Here is a 21,273-nt window from a genome sequence, read left to right on the forward strand (position 1 = left end):
CAGAGCCCTGTTTCACAGAAAACAGCCCAACCCACTAGAGACAGGTAGATTGAAGAAGGTCCATGTTATTCAACGTCCGGTGGTTTAATTGCTGAATATTTATTTTTATTTTGAGCTTTTCATTTAAGTTTCATTTGAGTCGTCCTCCTCTACCATCCATGTCAAAGACATCGGCAGTGTGGCAGAATTTTTCCAAAATAGATGGCGGGAAAAAAAAAAGTTTCATATCAATGTACAAAATTTGCTAAAAACGGTAATACAGTTTGCATAGGGTTGCATGGGGGTGCTGGAGCCGATCCAGCTGTCCACAGCTCGACTACAAACATGGCGTATCGTCTAAAAACGGTAATATTTCAATATTATAGCCTATTAATATCATATTAAACATATTTCAATATTTTAGTCTAATAATCCACGCTGGATGTTAATCCACGCTGGATGTTCCTCTATCATCCAAACGCAAACATGATATCACAGAAGGAATTGTCAATTTTATTGCTCAGGATATGAGGCCCATTGGTGTCGTGGAAGGCCAAGGTTTTAAGAACCTGTTAAAAGTTTTGGAACCTGGATATTCAGTGCCAGCGCGCCAGACAATCACGCATGCGCTAACCGCAAAATACGAGGGACTCAAAGAGAAAGTTTCAGAGCTAATACGACACAGCGAGGCACTGAGCTTGACCACAGATATGTGGACGTCTCTTCGAATGGAGTCATATATGACAGTGACTGCCCATTTCATTGATGGAGACTGGAAAGCACAGAGTCTTGTGCTTGAGACAAAACAAATACAAGAGGCGCACACAGGAAGAAACATCGCTGCGCGACTATCTGAAGTTGCTGATGCCTTTAAAATTCCAGAAGAAAAGAGAGTGTCTGTTGTATGTGACAACGCGGCTATTTCTGTCTGTTCCTCTGTCCGGCGGTCACGTAGACAGTGGGTCACTCCCAGGCGCCGCGACCCCACTAACCTCATCTATCCCACCCTCTCAGCCCATGGTGAGCAAGTGGTGTCGGGGGGGCTTTGGAACTGCCAGTCGGCAGTGCCGAAAGCTGAGTTCATCTCAGGCTATGCATCCTTGCTCTCCCTCAACTTTCTTGCTCTAACTGAGACCTGGATCACACCAGAAAACACCACCACACCCGCAGCTCTGTCAGATGTGTACTCCTTCTCTCACACTCCCAGAGCTGCGAGGCGAGGTGGTGGCACTGGCCTGCTAATTTCCCCAAAATGGAAATACTCTCTTGTCTCTGTTCCACAGTTCTCCCCATCCTCTTTTGAATTTCATGCTGTTACTGTCACTTATCCAGTCAAGCTCACCATTGCTGTTGTGTACCGCCCACCGGGCCCTCTTGGCGAGTTCCTGGAGGAGCTTGACACACTAGTCTCGCACTTCCATGACGATGGCTCCGCGCTCATCGTGCTCGGCGACTTCAACATCCAGACTGATAAGTTAGAACCGCTGCTTTCCTTCCTCTCCTCCTTTGACCTCTATCGCTCTCCCTCTCCTCCTACCCACAAGGCCGGCAACCAGCTGGATCTTATCTTCACTAGAAACTGTTCTACCGCTAACCTCTCTGTCACTCCCCTCCAGCTCTCGGACCACTACTTCATGTCCTACTCCCTCTCCCTCTCCTCTCCCCCTTACTTCCTCCACCTACCCACATGGTTTCTACCCGTAGTCACCTCCGCTCCCTCTCCCCGCTGATCTTTCCTCTTCCGTTACCTCTGCCCTCCCTGACCCTGAATCCTTCTCTCTTCTATCCCCCGATACTGCTACTGATCTTCTCCTCTCCACCCTTTCCTCCTCTTTGGACAACCTCTGTCCCTTCACCTCCAGGCCTGCACGGCCAACTCCTCCTGCCCCGTGGCTGTCGGACTCAGTGCGTACTGATAGACGGAGCCTAAGAGCGGCTGAGCGTAAATGGAGAACAGGCAAACTCCCGGAGGACCTTCTTAACTTCCAATCTCTCCTTTCCACTTTTTCCTCCTCTCTAGCTACTGCTAAAGCGGCTTTTTTCCGCTCGAAAATCCTAACCTCTGCTTCCAATCCTAAAAAACTCTTTGAAACTTTCTCTTCACTCCTCCAACCCCCACCCCCTCCTCCTACTTCCTCCCTTCTCCCTGATGATTTCGCCAACTTCTTTGACAAGAAGGTAAACGATATCAGATCCTCCTTCTCTCAGCCCCCTCTCCCTCTCTACCCTCTACAGCTCTTCCCCTTCCCTCCCCACACCCCATCTTACCCTATTTTGCTCCCCTCTCCCCTAACGAGGTCCTTGACCTTGTTACATCTAACCGCCCCACCACGTGCTCCCTTGACCCGATCCCCTCCCCTCTTCTTCAGTCTATTGCCACTGAACTCCTTCCTTTCCTCACCCACCTCATCAACACATCTCTCGTCTCGGGATGCTTTCCCTCGGCTTTCAAGACTGCCAGAGTCACCCCCTTCTGAAAAAACCATCACTTGACCCCTCTGATGTCAAGAACTTCAGACCGGTTTCTCTTCTACCCTTTCTATCCAAAACACTTGAACGCGCTGTCTCTAAACAACTGTCTTCCTACCTCCGCCAGAACAACCTCTTGGACCCCCACCGGTCCGGGTTCAAGGTGGGTCACTCGTCAGAGACGGCCCTCCTTGCGGTGACAGAGTCGCTTCACGCCGCGAGAGCGAACTCTCTCTCCTCTGTCCTGATTCTCCTGGACCTGTCAGCGGCGTTTGACACGGTGAACCACCAGATCCTCCTCTCCACCCTCGAGGGGATGGGCGTCTCAGGCTCTGCACTCTCCCTGCTTGCATCCTACCTGACAGGCCGATCCTACCGGGTGACATGGAGGGGGGCCGTGTCGGAACCACGCACGCTGACTACGGGGGTTCCACAAGGTTCAGTTCTGGGCCCCCTTCTCTTCTCGCTCTACACAACATCTCTGGGTTCTGTTATTCGCTCCCATGACTTCTCCTACCATTGTTATGCCGATGACACCCAGCTGGTCTTGTCATTTCCTCCCGGTGACACCCAAGTGGAGGCACGCATTGCTGCGTGCTTGGCTGACATCTCGAAGTGGATGGCGACACACCACCTGAAGCTGAACCTGGACAAAACCGAGCTACTCTTCCTCCCGGGGAAGGGTTGCCCGCACCGAGACCTGTCCATCACCATCGATGATGCCGTGGCGACGCCAACTCGGACTGTGAGGAATCTGGGAATCGTTCTCAGCAAACATTGCATCGGTCACACGCTCCTGCAGATTCCTCCTCTACAACATCAGGAGGATTCGCCCCTTCCTCACTGAGGAGACGGCGCAGGTGCTCATCCAGGCTCTGGTCATCTCCCGCCTGGACTACTGCAACTCACTACTTGCCGGAGCCCCGGCGTCGGCCATCAGACCTCTGGAGCTCGTCCAGAAAGCTGCAGCACGTCTGGTGTTCAATCGCCCCAAGTTCTCTCACCATGGCTGCCGCGGGTTTTAAAAGGTAGTAAAAGGTAGTAAATTAAATTAGGCCAAATTAAAGCCAGTAAAAATTAGTAAAAAGTAGTAAACGTCATCTGACGAGGTCATCTTGTGACACATTTTAAAAAGGGGCACAAAGCAAAAACTGGGCTAAAACAGAAGCAGGAGCAGCAAAATGTCCCTCAGCATGAACTTATTCAGGATGTGTCCACACGTTGGAACTCAACATTTTCAATGTTGGAGCGACTGCTGGAGCAACGCTGGCCCATTACCGCAGTGCTGTCTGACCCAAACTTTACCAACAAGAGCGAGAGCAGTACACTGGACCTCACTACAACACGCTGGAATGCGGTAGAGGACATTAAACGTGCTGAAACCTATGATAACCCTGACGGAGCTGCTGTCTGAAGAGGACAACGCGTCCCTGTCTGCAACGCTACCCATGCTGGCAAACTTAAAGAAACGTCACCTGACCATCACGGATAATGACAGCCCCATTACCAAAAAATGAAAAGCAAGCTGGTCGAAGAATGATGAGTGTATACATTAAAGCTGCAGTAGTAGACCCTCGTTTTAAGCATTTTAAGCTTTTCTGGATGATGCCAAACGAGACGAGGCCTATACAGAAGTTGCACAGCTGGCAGACCGACTGAGTGCACGCAGCGCAGCCACAGGTGAACCTGGAGGTGAGGAGCAACATGTGTCAAAAAAACAGAAAACCGAGGAAGAACTACAGAATCAGGTGGGAGAAGCATAGAAGAAATGAAAAACTATCTTCAGGACAAAACCAAAGTTGACTCTGGACCATTGGGGTGGTGGAAAAGAAACCAAGACAGATACCCGAGCAGCAAAGCAACTGCTCTGTATCCCTGCAACATCCACGCCTTCTGAACGCATTTTCTCCAAGGCAGGATTTATTGTCAACAAATCAAGAAGCTGTCTCCTTCCAGAGAACGTGGATATGCTTGTGTTTCTCGCACACAACACAAAAAAGTGTGGATAGTTTGTGGACAGTGGACACTGATTGTACTCTCTGTGAGTGAGTAGCCATTTGTTAATTTCACTGTTTTTACATTAGTTCGTTTTGGACATTAATAACATTTTAATAGCTTTGCACATTTATTTGATAAATACTTGTAGATTTGGGCATTTTATTTATTTATTTTTGTATTTGTTCTGAGTGAGCCTTCCTTGTTATTGTTATGCACTTTATTTCGTTTCAGTTTATTGCTAAATAACGAACTTTCATGGTTCCCTTTTATTATTGTGCACATTTATTTCTATTTATTGGATTTCTTTTTTTTTTTTTTGCCTAATGCGCAATTGCGCCGTGCCCACTGTTTGTAGGCTATTGTTTTGAGCCTTTGCTTTATTTTTGGTACATGATCTGGGATGTTTAATAAAGATAATTTTCCCTGAATTGCCTTTTGTGTTTAATTGCCTTCTTGTGCCGATATCAGTATATATTTTCGGTAATCATGGGCTATTATATTGCGCAGATGCACGTGATGCACAGTGATTCTTAACGACAGGGCCGCGGGATCGCAAAAGGTTATCAATTGAAGACACCGGAGATATTACTGTTATCCATTAGATGCAATATAGCTTCCCACCACTTGGTGGCGGTAATGTGTCAGCCGCGAAAGTTATGGAGAAGTATTTTAAACTAAAAAATGACTATTCTGACTTCATTAAGTACGGCTTTGTGAACGGAGGTAACGAGGCAGAGCCGAGAGCCCAGCGTGTGGAGTGTGGGCTGACGCTTTCCAACGAAGCGCCGAAGCCTTCGAAACTACAGCGCCATCTGGAGACCAAACATGCAACGCTCGTGGGAAAGCCGGTGGAATTTTTCAAGAGAAAGGAAAATGGACTACAGATGCAGAAAAGGTCTATCGTGTCACTGACCGGCAACTCCAAATGTGCTTTGAAAGCCAGCTACCTCGCAGCCAGACGTGTGGCACAAAGTAAGAAACCGTTCACCGTAGCGGAGGAGTTGGTTCCGACTGCCGCTGTGGATATGTGCCGTGAGACGATTGGAGAAGAAGCTGCCGACCATCCCGCTCTCAAACGACACTGTGAGTCGCCGTATCGGGACGTGGCCTCAGACGTACGGCGTCAGCTTCTGGAAAGAATCAAAAGTAGTCTCTTTGCAACTAGACGGGTCCACTGACGTCACCAATGCTGCGCTGCTGCTGTTTTTTGCTCGCCGTCGCTAGGACAGTAGTTTGCACAAAGACGTACCGTTTTGTGGAGAGCTACCGGCGCGAGCTACGGCTCGGGAATGTTTCCGCTGCATGGATGACTCCTTCGCTGATCCTCGCTTCCGTGTAAAATAACCCGATGAAGGTCTGTGCGACTAAAATACATTTGCATGCAAGTGAAGAAGCCAGTGCGCGGGAGTGTCGACATACAGTACTGTAATTTGGCTTCACTGTAAAAAATGGTTGTAAAATTTACATAAAAACTATGTAAAATCCCTACAGAAGAGTATAGTAAACCCAAAAATATATATTTTTCGTTTAAATCACAGTGAACTTTTGTAAACTATTAAACAAAATGTTTTTGTTATATTTACAATAACAATATGTGATTATAATCAAATTTATTTGTTAAAACTACAAATATTGGTAACAAAAACAGCGAAATACTGTAATACTCTTAACAAAACAATTATGTTAATTTGACATGCAAATATTGTAGAAACTACAGTTTTAGCCAGTTGATTTAAAAATACAAAACATATATGTAATCATATATACAAGTCTATGCTGTACTTTTAACATGATCTTGATGAAACTATGCAAATTGAGATAGGCCTAATAAAAATTCTCACTGTGAAAAAAATGTCATTGTGAACCTCGAGGTTGCCTATCTATTTATAGGATATATAAAAATATACAATTATAATTCCAATGTTTTTTTTTTATCATGGCTATTTGTAGCCAATCTGGTGCTGAGCTTCATGATGCAGGTTTTATATTGGTGATATTGAGATTTGGTGAGTGAGATTGGTGAGCCAGATAAAAACATCCATGAATATTGGGTCATTTACGGAGGAACTGCACCTGTTTTTTTTTTCGCAAGTTTGATAAATGAGCACTGAGTCCGCCTAACTTTGAATTTAAAAGTGTGCAGCTCGTCTCTGATTGGATAATGACGTTAGGGCGGGAGGAGAAGCACGAGCTCCTCGTTCACGGCTTCAGCTGACGTCACCAACGAGCCAGTAGTAGCGCCGCCGCGTCTGCAGAGTGGAGAACGCATCAGAAATCTTCGGACTACCGGACTACTTTGTACTACTTTCATAAAACTTATTTTGGACAAATCTATCTGCTCAGCTACTTTGATGAGAAGGAGGAGTCCATGTTCTTCCATGTAGAAGATACATGTCTGGCAGAAGAGGTCCAACTGGAACAAGTGCCTCTGACACCCACTGTCATTGTCTGTGGTAAGTCTGTTTCATATCTCTTTTTTTTAATTACACTGTTTATAAATTATAAATGTTGTCATGTGAGTGCAGTGCTTGTTAATAAAACCTGTTAAATAATTTGTTCATAGGACAGTCCTGCTATTCCTCAACAAGGTACATGCTGAGTCTGGATCGGAACCTCGTCAACACAAACATCTCCTCCTTCATTTCTGCATTGTGCCTCATGTTCGGGAGCTACTACATTTTCAACATCCATTATCCATCTGAGCTGGCTTCAACTCTGGAGTTCCTTCAAAGGTGAGTAATCATGGCTTACTAATTTCTCAGACCTGAGACTGTGGGACCTGGAGTCTGGCTCAGAGGTTCCCGTCTTAAAGGAGAATGCCGGCCATTTGTAATCAATAGCCCTGTTGATTTGAGGCTACAAGTGCTGCAGTAGGAAAAATAACGTGAACATTTGGCTCAATATTTACAGAGTATCAGAACGACAGCTAAAGCAAACCTATTGGGCCAAGCTCCATTAAGTTTTACTTTTGGTTTGCTTGCCCCCATAGGTTTGCTTTAGCTGCCGTTCTGATACTCTGTCAATATTGTGCCAAATGTTCTCGATATTTTTTCCTACTGACAGCACTCGGTAACAGGGCTATGGGTTAAAAACGGCACGCATTCTCCTTTTTAATCCAGACTTTAACTAACTGGGTCTGCCTCGGCCTTGGCTCTATAGGTGTGGCCTGAGTCTTGGTCTTGGTTCTTCTTGTACTTCTTTTTTTAAATGATCAATTAAAATGCTTAATATGCTTTAATATGCTTTTTTTTTTACAGGTGTTTCTTCTCGATAAACCCAGAAAAAGGAACCAAAGTAGAGAGTAAAAACAGCAAGCGTCGTCTCAACCTGAACCCTCGAGTCCTCACCCTGATACAGGATCTCTCCGATCACGAGTGGCGTCAAGCCTAAATATGGACTCTATGTGGACTCTGACTGTTTGTTTGAGAAGAGGTACTTTTAGTTTTCGCTTTGTTAATCCAAAATGTGTATTATGGTAATTAAGGCACACTGTAACTTTTCCTGGTAGAGGGTCCGCCACATGCTTTTTTCATTGTGTTATTGCTTTGTAGTTATGTTCCAGGTTGTTGTTTTTTACGGTGAAGAACTGTCTTACTGCTGTGTTTCTAGATGGCTTGTTTAGGTTTGTTTCCTTACAGGTGGTTTTCCCCCGATGTGTTCTATGTCCCACGGGCACGGACGTGGTGACATCCTATACAGCAGGGTGCATATTGTATGGGGACGATTCCGAAACATAAATATATTATGTAGCTATCTCAAGTTAATACACACACACACACACACACACACACACACACACACACACACACACACACACACACACACACACACACACACACACACACACACACACACACACACACACACACTCCCAGTGTGTTAGTCGGGACACTTCCAGTGCTATAAGGCACTGATCATTTTCGGCACATTAGGCCACGTTTTAGAGGGATTTAAGCCTAAATGTGGACTCTGTTTGTTTGAGAAGAGGTACTGTTAGGTTTCGCTTTGTTAAATCCACAATTTTTATTATTGTTATTAAGGCAAAATATGTCATTTCTGTTTTAAAGTCTTGCAATATGTACAGGTGCACTATGTAATTTTTATCTGACACCTGCTTGTTTCCATTTTGTATATGTTGGAAAAAAAAATCATCCAATTGTTTATTGCCGATGGCTGGTAAATAAATTTCCCAAAAGGGATATTTTCCTCTCTTGTCTTTTCTCAAAATGTAATTTTGCATGTTTTGCAGTAGGAGTATTGGTAATAATTTTACAGGTGTATAAGTAAATTTTACATTATAACTTGATTATTAAAACATAAAAATACAGCATATTATAAATAGATTTTATGTATAATATACAGAACAGCACCATTTAAAATACAAAGTTTTACTGCTGTTCTACCAGTTTAAATTTGTTTTTTGTATGATATTTCCCTGTTAAATTGACCATTTATTTATGCATAAGCAATTATTGCATGTAAAAAATACAGGAAATATTCTTTTTATATACAACACTGTAATGCAAAATTAACAAAACATTTTTGTAGAATAAACAGTTTTTTAATGTGATTCAGCCGTGATTTATTTCACTGTAAATCAATTTACATATTTCGTTGGTTAAGTTATCTACTGTGCTGCTGTATTTTTTACAGGAATTCTCTGGTAACCACAGCTGCCAGCGATTCCCTGTAAAAAATACGATTTTTTTTTGCGCACGTGAATTGTACTCGAGAACGCCTCTGCAAAGCGGAACCGGGCGCGGATCGACGAACCGCGCCGAGGCACGTCAAACAAACAATTACAAACTTGCGGCGGCGACTCGCCTACGAAGCCTCGTGGCAATCCACAGATCGATAACATTCAGACAGAAACGGTCTCGTTACATTGGCAAAGGTCCGGACGATCCAATCCAGTAAAATATTTAGTCCAAAACACGTTATTACATCAATAAATACCCACGGATCATTTTGAATTAGCCGGCAGATATGCCTAATCGTTTATGCAGTTTCCGTAGGTACGCCGGTTCGAATGTAAACATTGCGGAAATCGCCCTAACGTCACCCTCCAGGCAGAAGGGGCGACTGCCGAAACGGTTCATAACGTGGATGTCGTTCAAAAGCTCGACGTGATAAGAAATGATATCGATGGAAACCCGAAGGCAATTCAAGACGTTCAGAGGGATGTGCGGGACTTCTCCGGTCGCGTGGATGAGGCAGAGAAACGTATTAGCGAGGTCGAGGACGCAGTCAACTCAGAGAAAGGCGAGACCGAAGCGCCGCTTGGACGAGCTCGAGAACCGCTCGCGGAGGGCCCAGTCCGGTCGAACCTCCTCACCGAGAGTCCTTATTGTGAAGTTTTTGAGCTTTCGAGATACAGTCCGAGCAATGCGAGCAGCCGGGGCCAAGGGCAAAGTTCTGCGCGGAGGACGAGAGGTCGCGTTCTTCCCGGACTCATCGGCGGAGCTGCACCGGCAGAGGAGGCGTTTCGACGGGGTAAAGCAACAACTGAGATCCCTGAACATTCGCTACGGAATAGTGTGCCCGGCCAGGCTCCGTCTGACGATTGATGGACAAACGCGCGAGTTTGACTCCCCAGCGGACGCCGAGAGCTTCGTTCGGGACACGCAACGCGCAGAAGACGCGCAGAGGAGCTAAACGTGGAACTGTGGAGGTTTCCATTAATGTCAAGCGCCATGTGAGAAGTGACATTGGTTGGCCTGGTGCCTATAGGCGTAACCTACAGATGTAAATATACACATATACCTAGTTATTATGATGTTAGCTTTTCTCACGAGGGCTGATATTTTTCATTTAGATTAACAGAGAGAGGTAGCTTGTCTTTGAAGCGCTAGACTTACACTGTTAGAGAGGATACTTCACAATTGTTTGGCCGTGAAAACTAGCCCTTTTTATTTTTTTGCCAGGAGACACAGAAGTCTCCTTTTGATGTTGTTTAGTTTGGTTTAACTGCTCCCTTGCTTGCACTGGATCAGTTTGTGCACTTAACTACATCCCAATGTAAGGGGAGGGTACGTGAGGCTGTCCTGTTCGTGTTGATGGCTAAGGGGATTTGTTTATGGCAGAATTTCTTTTTTTTTCATGTACGTCTGTGTTTTTACAATATAACTTTTGTACAATGGCGCACTGTAATTCCGCAACGATATAGAGCAGACGATATCTGGTTTAACATTAGTTTAAGATTACTACAAACAAAAATCTAAAGTTCACTTCTTGGAATGTAAGGGGGATGGTTATTACTAGGCTAAAGCAGCTCGATTCATCTATTGCTTTTATCCAAGAGACTCATCTACTCAGAGAGGACTTACCGAAGGTGCGAAGGAGATGGCCGGGCCAGGTGTTAGCATCTCGTTTCTCCTCTCACGCCAGAGGGGTTATGGTGTTAATAACCCCTCTGGCGTTAACACAGTTTAAATGCAAGTCTGTGCCATTTCAAGCGAATAATACTATTTTTGATACAGCTGGTAGATATTTGGTGAGATAGGACATTAATTTGGTTAATATGGTGCAGCAACAACCACCTGAAGCTCAACATCAGCAAGACCGAGGAGCTTGTGGTGCAGATAAACAATAAACTGGACTGGACACACAACACTGATGCCCTCTACAGGAAAGGACAGAGCAGTCTGTTCTTCCTGAGGAGGCTGAGGTCCTTCAATGTGTGCAATAAACTGCTCAAGGCATTCTACCAGTCTGTGTGGTAGCCAGCGCCCTCTTCTTCGCTGTAGCGTGCTGGGGTGGTGGCATTAGGACTGGAGATGCCAACAAACTTAACAAGCTGGTGAGGAAAGCCAGCTCTGTGGTGGGTCTGGAGCTGGACAGTCTGGAGTCAGTGGGTGAGAGGAGGATGAAGGCCAAACTCGGAGCCATCCTGGACAATCCCTCTCACCCTCTCCATGAGGAGCTGTGGCAGCTGGGCAGCTCTTTCATCGGCTGATTCTGCCAAAGAGCAGGACGGAGCGCTTCAGACGCTCATTTGTGCCCACTGCCATCAGACTGTATAACAACAGCGGAGACCGCAGTCTGTCAACATGCTGACCAGGCGCCGCCGCCCATGTGGATATACTGTATATTTTTATTCCTGTTCTATCTTTATTTTGTTGTATAGTATGTGTATTTATTGTCTGTGTCTGTGTAGTTGAGCTGCTGCAACACTTGAATTTCCCCCATGGGGATCAATAAAGGAATATAATAATATCTATGGACCAAATGATGACAATCCCTCATTTTTTGACAACTTATTTTTACTGATTGCCTCCCTTTCAGGTAAAGTATTGATGACCCAAGGCTTGATCGTTCATCTGGGTTGGACACCTCTCGTTCTCAAAGTAGAAACAGTTCATAAAAGATCTGAACCTCTGCGACCCTTGGAGGATTCAAAACCCCAATAAAATGGAATACTCACGTTACTCCTCATCATTTAAAACCTACTCTCGCACAGATTATTTTCTAATCTCTACTACCCAATATAACTAACTGCATATACGATAGCATTGTTTTATCAGATCGCGCCCCCACCTCGCTATTTTATAACGATTCGCAATTAACCAAAGGTTCCTCTAATTGGCGCTTACACCCTAAATGGTTACAGGATTCTGATTTCGTAAAAGTTGTGGGGGAGCACATAGACATTTACTTTGCAATAAATACGGACCAAACATCTGCGGCCATCAGGTGGGAGGCTTTTAAAGCATACATTAGAGGGCAAATGATTAGTTTCACTAGTTCCAAATTGAATAAATTCAAACAGAAAATGAACGAGTTGGACTCAAAAATCAGAGAGTTAGAGAGAGTGAGTGAGTAGCATTGATAACAAGAATTATTTGCACTTAAAGCTGAATATGAGGAGCTCTCCACACTAAAAGCTGAGAACCTTTTACGACCAGGGCGAAAAACACGGTAAATTGTTAGCCTGGCAAATAAAAAAAACATAGGAATTAGGAATGAACAGGGGGAAATAACTACAGATCCATTGGAAATTAACAATACTTTTGTTTCGTTCTATAATCAGACTATCCAATAAATTTGGGAAATCGGAACAGTTTCCTAGATAGACTGGACATTCCCCGTATCCCCGAAGATACAAAACTTGAGCTAGATAAAGATCTGAACTCAGAGGATGTTTCTAATGCCATTCTTAACATGAAAGGCACCAGGCCCCGATGGGCTCCCAATAGACATTTACAAATTATTTAAGAAAAAAAAATGAATAGCCCCATTGTTAGATATGTACGCAGAATCCTTTGAACGGGGTTACCTTCCCCCTTCGCTACAAAGTGCCTTGATCGCGCTTATTTTAAAGCCAGGTAAACCGCCAACAGAATGTGGCTCCCACAGACCAATCTCACTTTTGAACTCTGACACAAAGATCATCGCTAAAGCCTTGGCTGTGAGACTTGAGAGCGCCCTGCCTCCCACGATACACGCAGACCAAAATGGCTTTATTAAAAATCGTCAGTGGTTCCACAATGTGAGGAGAGTTCTCAACGTAGTTCACGTATGCGAAGGGGCCCCTGACAGAGTCGAATGGCCCTTTCTACTAGAGGTGCTTAGGCGTTTTGGGTTCGGTTGAAATTCTGCTAATAATTTGATTTCTCAACCGTTTAAGCTCTTTCGAGGCACGAGACAAGGCTCACCAATTTCACCTTTGCTTTTTGTAATAGCAACAGCAATAAGATCGCACCCTTCAATTTGTGGTGTTTCCCATACATAGACCATTGTGTGGCGCGGCGCCACAGAATCAACATCGAGCGCCACGAATTGATTCTGTCTCTTTTTTTTTTTATAACGCGATTTGGAAATATAAAAATCGTTCCGTTCATTCATCTCCGCATAGCACTCGTTCTCCCTGTCATTCTCGTTCACACACACACACACACACACACACACACACACACACACACACACACACAAACACGCACAGACACACACACACAAACACACAGACGGAGACAGAGCGAGAGCGACGATCCTCGAACACGTGAACCCACCGATGTCACCCGTCGCTTAGCAACCGGACACGCTGGGGCGTTGATAAGTTACCGGACTACTGTAACTACTACGGAGTGAAAATAACGAAAAAAGACGTGAATCAGGCAATAAATCCACTTTCCTTGACAGCGGTAAAGTTCGGTGTGCATTAAAGTACAGACGGAGTGGACCAATTGCGAACTACTGCAACTGCTCTAAGTTAGACCCCAAACTAATCGGAATAAGTGTTTATTGCGGACTACACCACCTCTTCTATTCCGCATAGAATTATATTCCGAACAGAGAATTTGTATTCCGATTGAGGCGTATATATATGATACTTTTCTATTCCGATTGAGCTGTTCTTCCACATCTATGCGGAACAGATGTGTCCGCACGTAAACGCGGAGTTTCATGCACACTCACTGACGGCTGATTCGCCCGCTCCTCCTGTGCACGCGCAATGCTTGAGGTCAATGGAAAAATACATTTGGCACCGAGAAGACGGTCGGCGACATTTGCAGTTTACCAAAGGTTAGTATGATATACTGTGGTCCAACACACCTGCCCAAAATTTTTGGTAACACAGAAAAGGTAATATTAGCTTTATGAACTCAACGTTATTTATATTGAACATCCCGCACCCGTCATCATAGACAACGTCGTTGGTAACGCAGCGAACGCTAAGATGAAATTCGGTCATAGTTTAGATAGTCAATACCCATATCAAGAAGAATATAAAACATTTATTACATTATATTCTTAATATTATTTTATTCTGACTCTGAATGTTTGTTGCTTTAATCCAGATGAGTATTGAAAAGTTTTTTCTGCGCAAAAAAAGGCCTCGCCCAGATGAGACGGAGCAGCTTGAGGAGGTAGTTAGCTTAGTCTGAAATTAAGATGAACAGTCTGTGGCTGTGGCTAGTAAATGTTCATTAAATATATCATACATTTATTTCGAATGTTCCTAGGCATCAAACAGTGCTGAAAAACCCAGTGCTTCTCAGGGGCCGGGCTGTTCAGGAGAGATACAGGAGGATGGAGGCCAGCAGGACAGCACACAAAATGTTGCTGTAACAACAGGTTAGGTGGAAACAGATTAGTGTAGATTTTAACTTTAAAAAATAAGAGTAGGGAAAGTAATTTCGATCCTTCTGTTCCTGGTAGAGGTGGCAAGGAGGAGAGCTGGAGGACACAGGGGCACTGGATTCAATCCAGAATGGTTAACCATGCCCCAGTTTAAACCATGGCTGTACCAAAACCAGCATGGTACTCAGCATATTGCTTTATTTATTAATCTATTTTTCTTTTTACACAATTGTACATGTTTAATTTAGCTAATTATATTAATGGTATTTTATATTATTTAAGGGATGTTCTGCAGACTTTGTAGGCAGCACAAGCCTGCACCCAAGAAAGGTGCAAATAAGAGGGCATTTGTGGAGGTTGCTGCAGTCACATACCGCAAAGACTACTTAGAAAGGCATCTCAAAACAGAGCACCACCAGGAGAGCATCAGATGTCAGGCATCGCTTTCTTCGGGTACTTTCCAAATGGGAAAATGAATAATATCCAATTTCATGTAGTAGGCATATGTATAAAAATATTTAAATTTTTTTTTTTAATTAACAGGTGTATCAGTAATGGACTCATTTGACCCAATAATTGTGTTGGAGCATGAGGCCATAATTGGTGGTTTCAAGTGCCTTTATTGGCTTGTAAAAAATGAAATAGCCCACCAAACCAACTACCCCAAGCTTCTGAGTCTGGCAGAGCTTTTAGGGTGTGATTATTTTAAAAAATTAAAGGTAACATCAATTTAAATAATCTCAACAATTCAGTCTTTGCATTAATACATTTTTGAACAAATTATACAGTGATCTTGTTCTTCTCCCAATTTCAAGATTGACAAGAGGAATAATTATAGGTCTCATCGTATTATTGATGAGATGCTGGAGATCCTAGCAGAGGTCTTGGAGGAACCTATTCTCATGGACATCAGGTCATCACAGGCGATTAGCCTGGAGATAGATGAGAGCACTGATGTCTCTGTGTCCAGGCAACTGGATTTGCACATCAGGTAGTACATTACCATTCTCAGTTAGAATCACATACGTCATGATCCCAGCAAAATAATTGTGAATTCTAAATACTGTTTTCTACAGGTACTTGGATAAAGAGGGACAGGTGTACAATCAGTTCCTGGATCTGGTATCCGTCATTGACGGCAAAGCGGACACCATTGTTTCCGCTGTCAAAACAGTCCTTCTCAAAAAGGGCCTCCCGACTGAGAAGCTATATGGACTCGGGACTGATGGGGCAGCTGTCATGACAGGTAATTATTTTATCCAATAAGATTTTGTTTAGTGTATTATATTTTGTCTGTTGAATTCAAGTTTAACACTTTTTAATTTTTTTAAATCTAGGGCGTTTGAATGGTGTTGCAAAGCAGCTTAAAGACAGCTTTCCCAAACTTTTGGCTGTGGCTTGTGCTGCCCACAAACTGGCCCTTGCTTGCAAGGATGCTTCAAATAGTGTCCCATACATGGCTACATTTAGGGACCACTTGCAGGATCTGTACCTGTTTTTTAGAAATAGTGCCAATCGGACCGCCACTCTCAAGGCTGCATCCCTTATCCTGGGTGTCACTGACCTGAAGGTTAAGGTAACTGCCGTCTGATACCATCTAATATGTTTTTTAATCAGTGGTAATTGTAATAATTGTTGGAACATTCACAGGAAGTGAAGGACACGCGATGGCTTTCACAGCATAAAGCCATACAGATGCTACAGAGGAACCTGGCTGCTGTCCTTGGGGCCTTGGCGGAGGAGGCAGAGATAAGGAAGTGTCCCACAGCCAAGGGCCTTTACACTTTCTGTGGGACTTACAGATTTGTGGCCTCTGTATATCTACAGGCAGATGTTTTGCCCCACCTAGCCTGTCTCTCAAAAGTGTTCCAGAAAGCACATGTCAATTTTTTACACATCAAAGAGCAGGTAACTGTGATAACTAGGCCTGATACAGTTCAGTTGTGATGCATTGATTTTTTGTTTGCATGTACTCTACTAATACAAGATATACTTTTTAGGTTCCCGTCACCATCCAGACCCTCCTGGATATAAGAGAGGCTGGGCAGACTCCGGTCCCAGGATCCTTCCTGTCTCGCTTGCACGAGGACCTAGAGGATCCTGACAAGCTTGGAGCCTTTGAAATCAAGCATGAGGCTGAGAGGGGCAGGAGGGGGGAAGATGTCCAGGACCAGTCGACGGAGGCACAGTGGTGCAGATTCGAGCGACAGGTAAATGCTAATGTTTAAAACCCTTAAAAATATACTAAACACACTCTCTAGCTTGGTCCTTAATGCCCGTTTCAAAGGTGAGTGTAGGTTCCTCCTAAAATGTGCTGATCTGTTCATTGTAGGTCATCCAACCCTACATTACTGGCCTGGAGACAGAGTTGAAAAGGAGGTTCCAGGAGCTGGACATCCTAGGAGCCTTCCATGTCCTGAGACCTCAGTCGGCTGCCCTCCCTGACGATATGTCCATTGCACAGCTGCAGACTCTGGCAAAACAATTCTGTCCAGACCAAGAGAAGGTGCTCCTCCAAGAGTGGTTTTCGTTCAAAAACCATCTCATTACAGGGTCATTACAGGTAAGTGAAAATCTCTCTCTCTCTCTCTCTCTCTTTCTTTCTCTTATGTGCTATATCTTTCATTCAAGAACAAGAGCCAGGAGGAGCTCCTGACTCTGCTGGCGAGTGAGTACGATGAGTGGTTAGACCTCTACCCCTGCATCAGTCTCCTTGCCAGCATTGCCCTGATTGTCCCAGTCTCTTCGGTGAATTGCGAGCGGGATTTCTCCGCTATGAATAGGGTAAGCACATAGAAATGCACTATTCCTTAGTGTATTTCTTGAAGTAATGGGCATTTTAATACTTTATTGATAAAACATTTTATTTGATTTTATCCCCAGATAAAAACAGACCTCAGGAACAGGCTTCAAGGGGAACACCTGGCAGCCTGCTTAAGAATTGCCATAAATGGGCCAGAACCGAATGAGGTCCCTTATGATCGGGCCCTTGAGTTCTTTTTCAGGAACCCACGTAGGATCAGGTGTTCTGATGGGGCATGCAAGCTTTGCACATAAGGGATAATGCAGTTTTATTATTTTAGTTAGTTGTCTTGTTGTAATTAGTAGTATTGTTGTTAAATATTGGTTCAGGTAGGTCTTGAGTTTATTTGTTATTGAAATAAAGACCTCCAGCTTTAGTTGTCTGTTGCAATTCATTCGTTGAATGTCAGGTAAAAACTAAACTCGTGCGTCGCGTCGCACCGCATCGACGTCGCACGCACCCCCCCCGCACCACACATTGGTCCTTGGTCTGTGGGAAACACTGCTTTATCTACACTGGGAAGAATAAATATAATTAAGATGAACATATTGCCTAAGCTTTTATACATTTTTCAATCAATCAATCAATCAATCAATCAATCAATCCCATTAGCTCCTCCACCTTCATTTTTTCCTAAAGTGAGAAAGCTGCTTTCAAAGGAAGCCGAGACTTAGACTCTCTCTTTTATATTTGCCTCGTGATAGGGGAGGGTTACAACTACCAAACTTACAGTTGTTGAGGGCTGCAATGTTTTGGTTTTCTAAAGTGGATGCTCAGCCCCGGTTACAAATTGAATTGTTGTCTTCAAAGGGTTTGATGCTGGATAGCTTTTTATACTCTGCTCCCCTTAAGAAACTAAGAAAAAACACAGTTAATCCCCTTTGTGAAAAATACCATTGTTGTCTGGCACGAAGCGCGTAAATATCTGGGAGATTTCCCAGCGTTGTCCCGTTTCCTCACCTATTTGGGGCATGGTTAAGCAAGGGCACAGTTAAACTGCTAGATCTCTACAAGGACAGCGCTCCGATGTCGTTTGACGAGCCGAAAGCCAAATATGACGTACCGCAGAAACGCTTCTTTAAGTATTTGCGACTTGGAAGTTTTATTCTGAAATGCTTAAAGAATTCAATGCAACAACCTCCAGTGTCCGCATTGGAGATATTTTCGACAAAAACCCCTGTGAATATTCCTGACCGATGCCATGAGCGTAATATTCATCGAGGGACTTTATATCACCGTTTGTGGGAATGCGAGAAGATTCAAAGATTTTGGAGATCGGCGATACAATATATTTCTCAAATTACCTCTAAGCCCTACGCTCTGTATATCAAGCTTGTATCCAGTCAATTGTTCTCTTTCTAATAGAGAAAGAAAAACGGTTGACCTATGTCTACCGCAGGCCAGGCGCTCAATCGCTCTGTGTTGGAAGAACGTTCGTTGCCCCTCTCTAGGCCGCTGGCTGAAAAACTTAACATCAGGTTTGGCTCTTGAGAAACTAACGTGTATATAGTTAGGAAGAAAGCTTCTCGGTTTTACAACATCTGGGAGATGTTTTTGGAATTTGTTAAAAATGGTGACATTGAAGAGGCATCGGAAATGTGAAGTTACTAATCCGATGGGAGGAACGCGCTGTGCTCTGCTCCATGTTTGTGACTGTATTTTATTTACGTTATTTTCATTTATTTATTTCAACTAAATTAATATTTTCATTGTTAATCTTGGTCCTTCTTGAATTTATGTTTTAACTCATAATTTAGCCATTATTTATTTCCAAGTGATATTTGTATTATTTATTGTTATTTTATATACTGCCATATGTTCAGGTTGGGGGAAGGGTCATTTATGTATGTAAATTGTGTTAAATGTATAAAACCGATAAATATGTGTTTTTAAAAAATGGCCTTTTTGGAAAACGCGTGTAAAATATTCGTTTTCTGCGGTATTGTTATCAAATTTGAACTATTTGGACTAGGTAGGGCTTCGTGCTGCGGCCCCATTGTGTTTTCCAGCTAATAAGTCTCAGCTGCAGTCATCTCAATAAAACTGGTCCCATTTCACTCACCATCGACTCCTCAACCATCACCCCCTCCACCCTGGTACGCAATCTCGGTGTCATCATGGACCCCACCCTTACCTTCACTCCCCATGTCAGCCACATCGTCAAGACCTCATATTTCCACCTCCGCCGCATCGCCAAAATCAGACACTGCCTCCCCCCTGCTGCTGAATCCCTCATCCATGCCTTCATCTCCTCTCGCCTCGACTACTGCAACTCCCTCCTTACTGGCATCTCCTCCCATTCCCTCCATAGACTCCAAATGGTCCAAAACTCTGCTGCCCGCCTCCTCACCCACACCCGGTCCCGTGAACACATCACTCCCGTTCTCCACTCTCTCCACTGGCTCCCCACCAAGCAGCGCATCAACTTCAAAATACTCCTCCTCACCTTCAAAGCTCTTCACCACCTAGCCCCCCTACCTGTCTGACCTCCTCCTCCCCCACCGCCCCTCCCGAGCCACCCGTTCCTCCTCCACTCTCACCCTGACTACACCAACATCCCGATTAAAAACTTTTGGCGACAGAGCATTCTCACGCACAGCACCCCGACTCTGGAATTCCCTCCCCCAATCTGTTCGCCACTCTCCCTCACTCACAACATTCAAGTCCCGCCTCAAAACATACCTCTTCACCCAAGCCTATGATCTTCCCTATCCCTAGCCACCATTACCCAACTGCCTACACTTCTACCCCCTGTTACATCTCAATAACTCTGTTATTGAGATGCATACACTGCCTGTGCTGTGTATGCTTGTGTTGTCCCCCCTGTCTGTAATACCCCCCCCCCTTCTTTGCCTGTAAATGTAAATGTGTCCTGCTTGTACTGTCCCCCTGTCTGTAATTACCCCCCCCCTCTATGACTTTGTAATCTGCGACTTTGGGTATCTGAAAAGCGCAATATAAAATAAAGATATTATTATTATTATTATTATTATCTGCAGGCATCCGTTTGCAAAAAATATTCAGGCGGAAATAAAAAAAAAACTTCTACTTCAGTGTGTTCAAACTTCTATTACTCGATGCCAGTAGCGCTTACGGTGATTCTGACTGTTGGGGGGGGGAGACGGGGGACATCACCGGGCGCGTCGACATCTACTCCTGTGGCACACGCATCGTTCTCGTAAGCTCCCCCTCTCACCCCTCCCCTCTTTTTCTCCCTCTCTCTTCTGTGTCTCTTTCATCCTCATCTCCCACATGTCTTTCATGGCAGAGCGTGCCACTGTTTTCGCCTGTGGTTTCCATGGAGACGAGTTGCTCCCGTCTATTTCAAGCTACCTCTTTTGATCTAGTGCTCGTCTAGACTTTCTCTTATTCGCCAGCTCGTTAGATTTAAACACCAAACTAGCCTGTGCTTCTAATACCCTAAGTCCTACTATCCGTTCAAATCCCACTGTCTAGGTAAACAGCGCGATCTCAAGAAAGAAAGTGCACGGACGCCACTGTCTATTTTTTTTTTTTTTTTCTATTTTTTTTTTTTAAAATCACAAGCTACCCACCGGCCGCTCACAGTTTGCTGCTAATTCAAATCATGTCATGAGTTTTCTTTGTACGGTTTAATTCCTTCCGCGGGAATTGTCGCGACGTGATGCCATAGCAACTGGGTGATTTCTGTCTGCGCAGGCAATCTGAACAACACTCCAGAGTCTCACATCTACAGACGGTAAACAAGGGCCATCGCAAAGAAGTGAGAAAAGCTCAAGCGCATATGCCCAAGCAAAGCAAAAATGCGTGCAGAATGATATATGATATTCTTTTTTTTTTTTTTAAAGGTGCATTTACAAAATGACATTTCTTAAATTTAATTTCAGGCATTAAACAGCGACGGGGTGTTGCAAAAATATGCTAACCCGATATCAGACGTCGGCCTTCGTCACGTGTCCAGAGGC

General features: G+C 44.3%; 1 pseudogene; it reads left to right on the forward strand.

Annotated features, from left to right (window-relative positions):
* The first annotated feature begins 2,614 nt into the window (after positions 1-2,614).
* Positions 2,615-20,073, forward strand: LOC129116252 (uncharacterized; annotated as a pseudogene).
* The last annotated feature ends 1,200 nt before the right edge of the window (positions 20,074-21,273 follow it).

This window comes from Anoplopoma fimbria, unplaced genomic scaffold (genome assembly GCF_027596085.1).
Source record: "Anoplopoma fimbria isolate UVic2021 breed Golden Eagle Sablefish unplaced genomic scaffold, Afim_UVic_2022 Un_contig_8120_pilon_pilon, whole genome shotgun sequence".
Taxonomy (NCBI): domain Eukaryota; kingdom Metazoa; phylum Chordata; class Actinopteri; order Perciformes; family Anoplopomatidae; genus Anoplopoma; species Anoplopoma fimbria.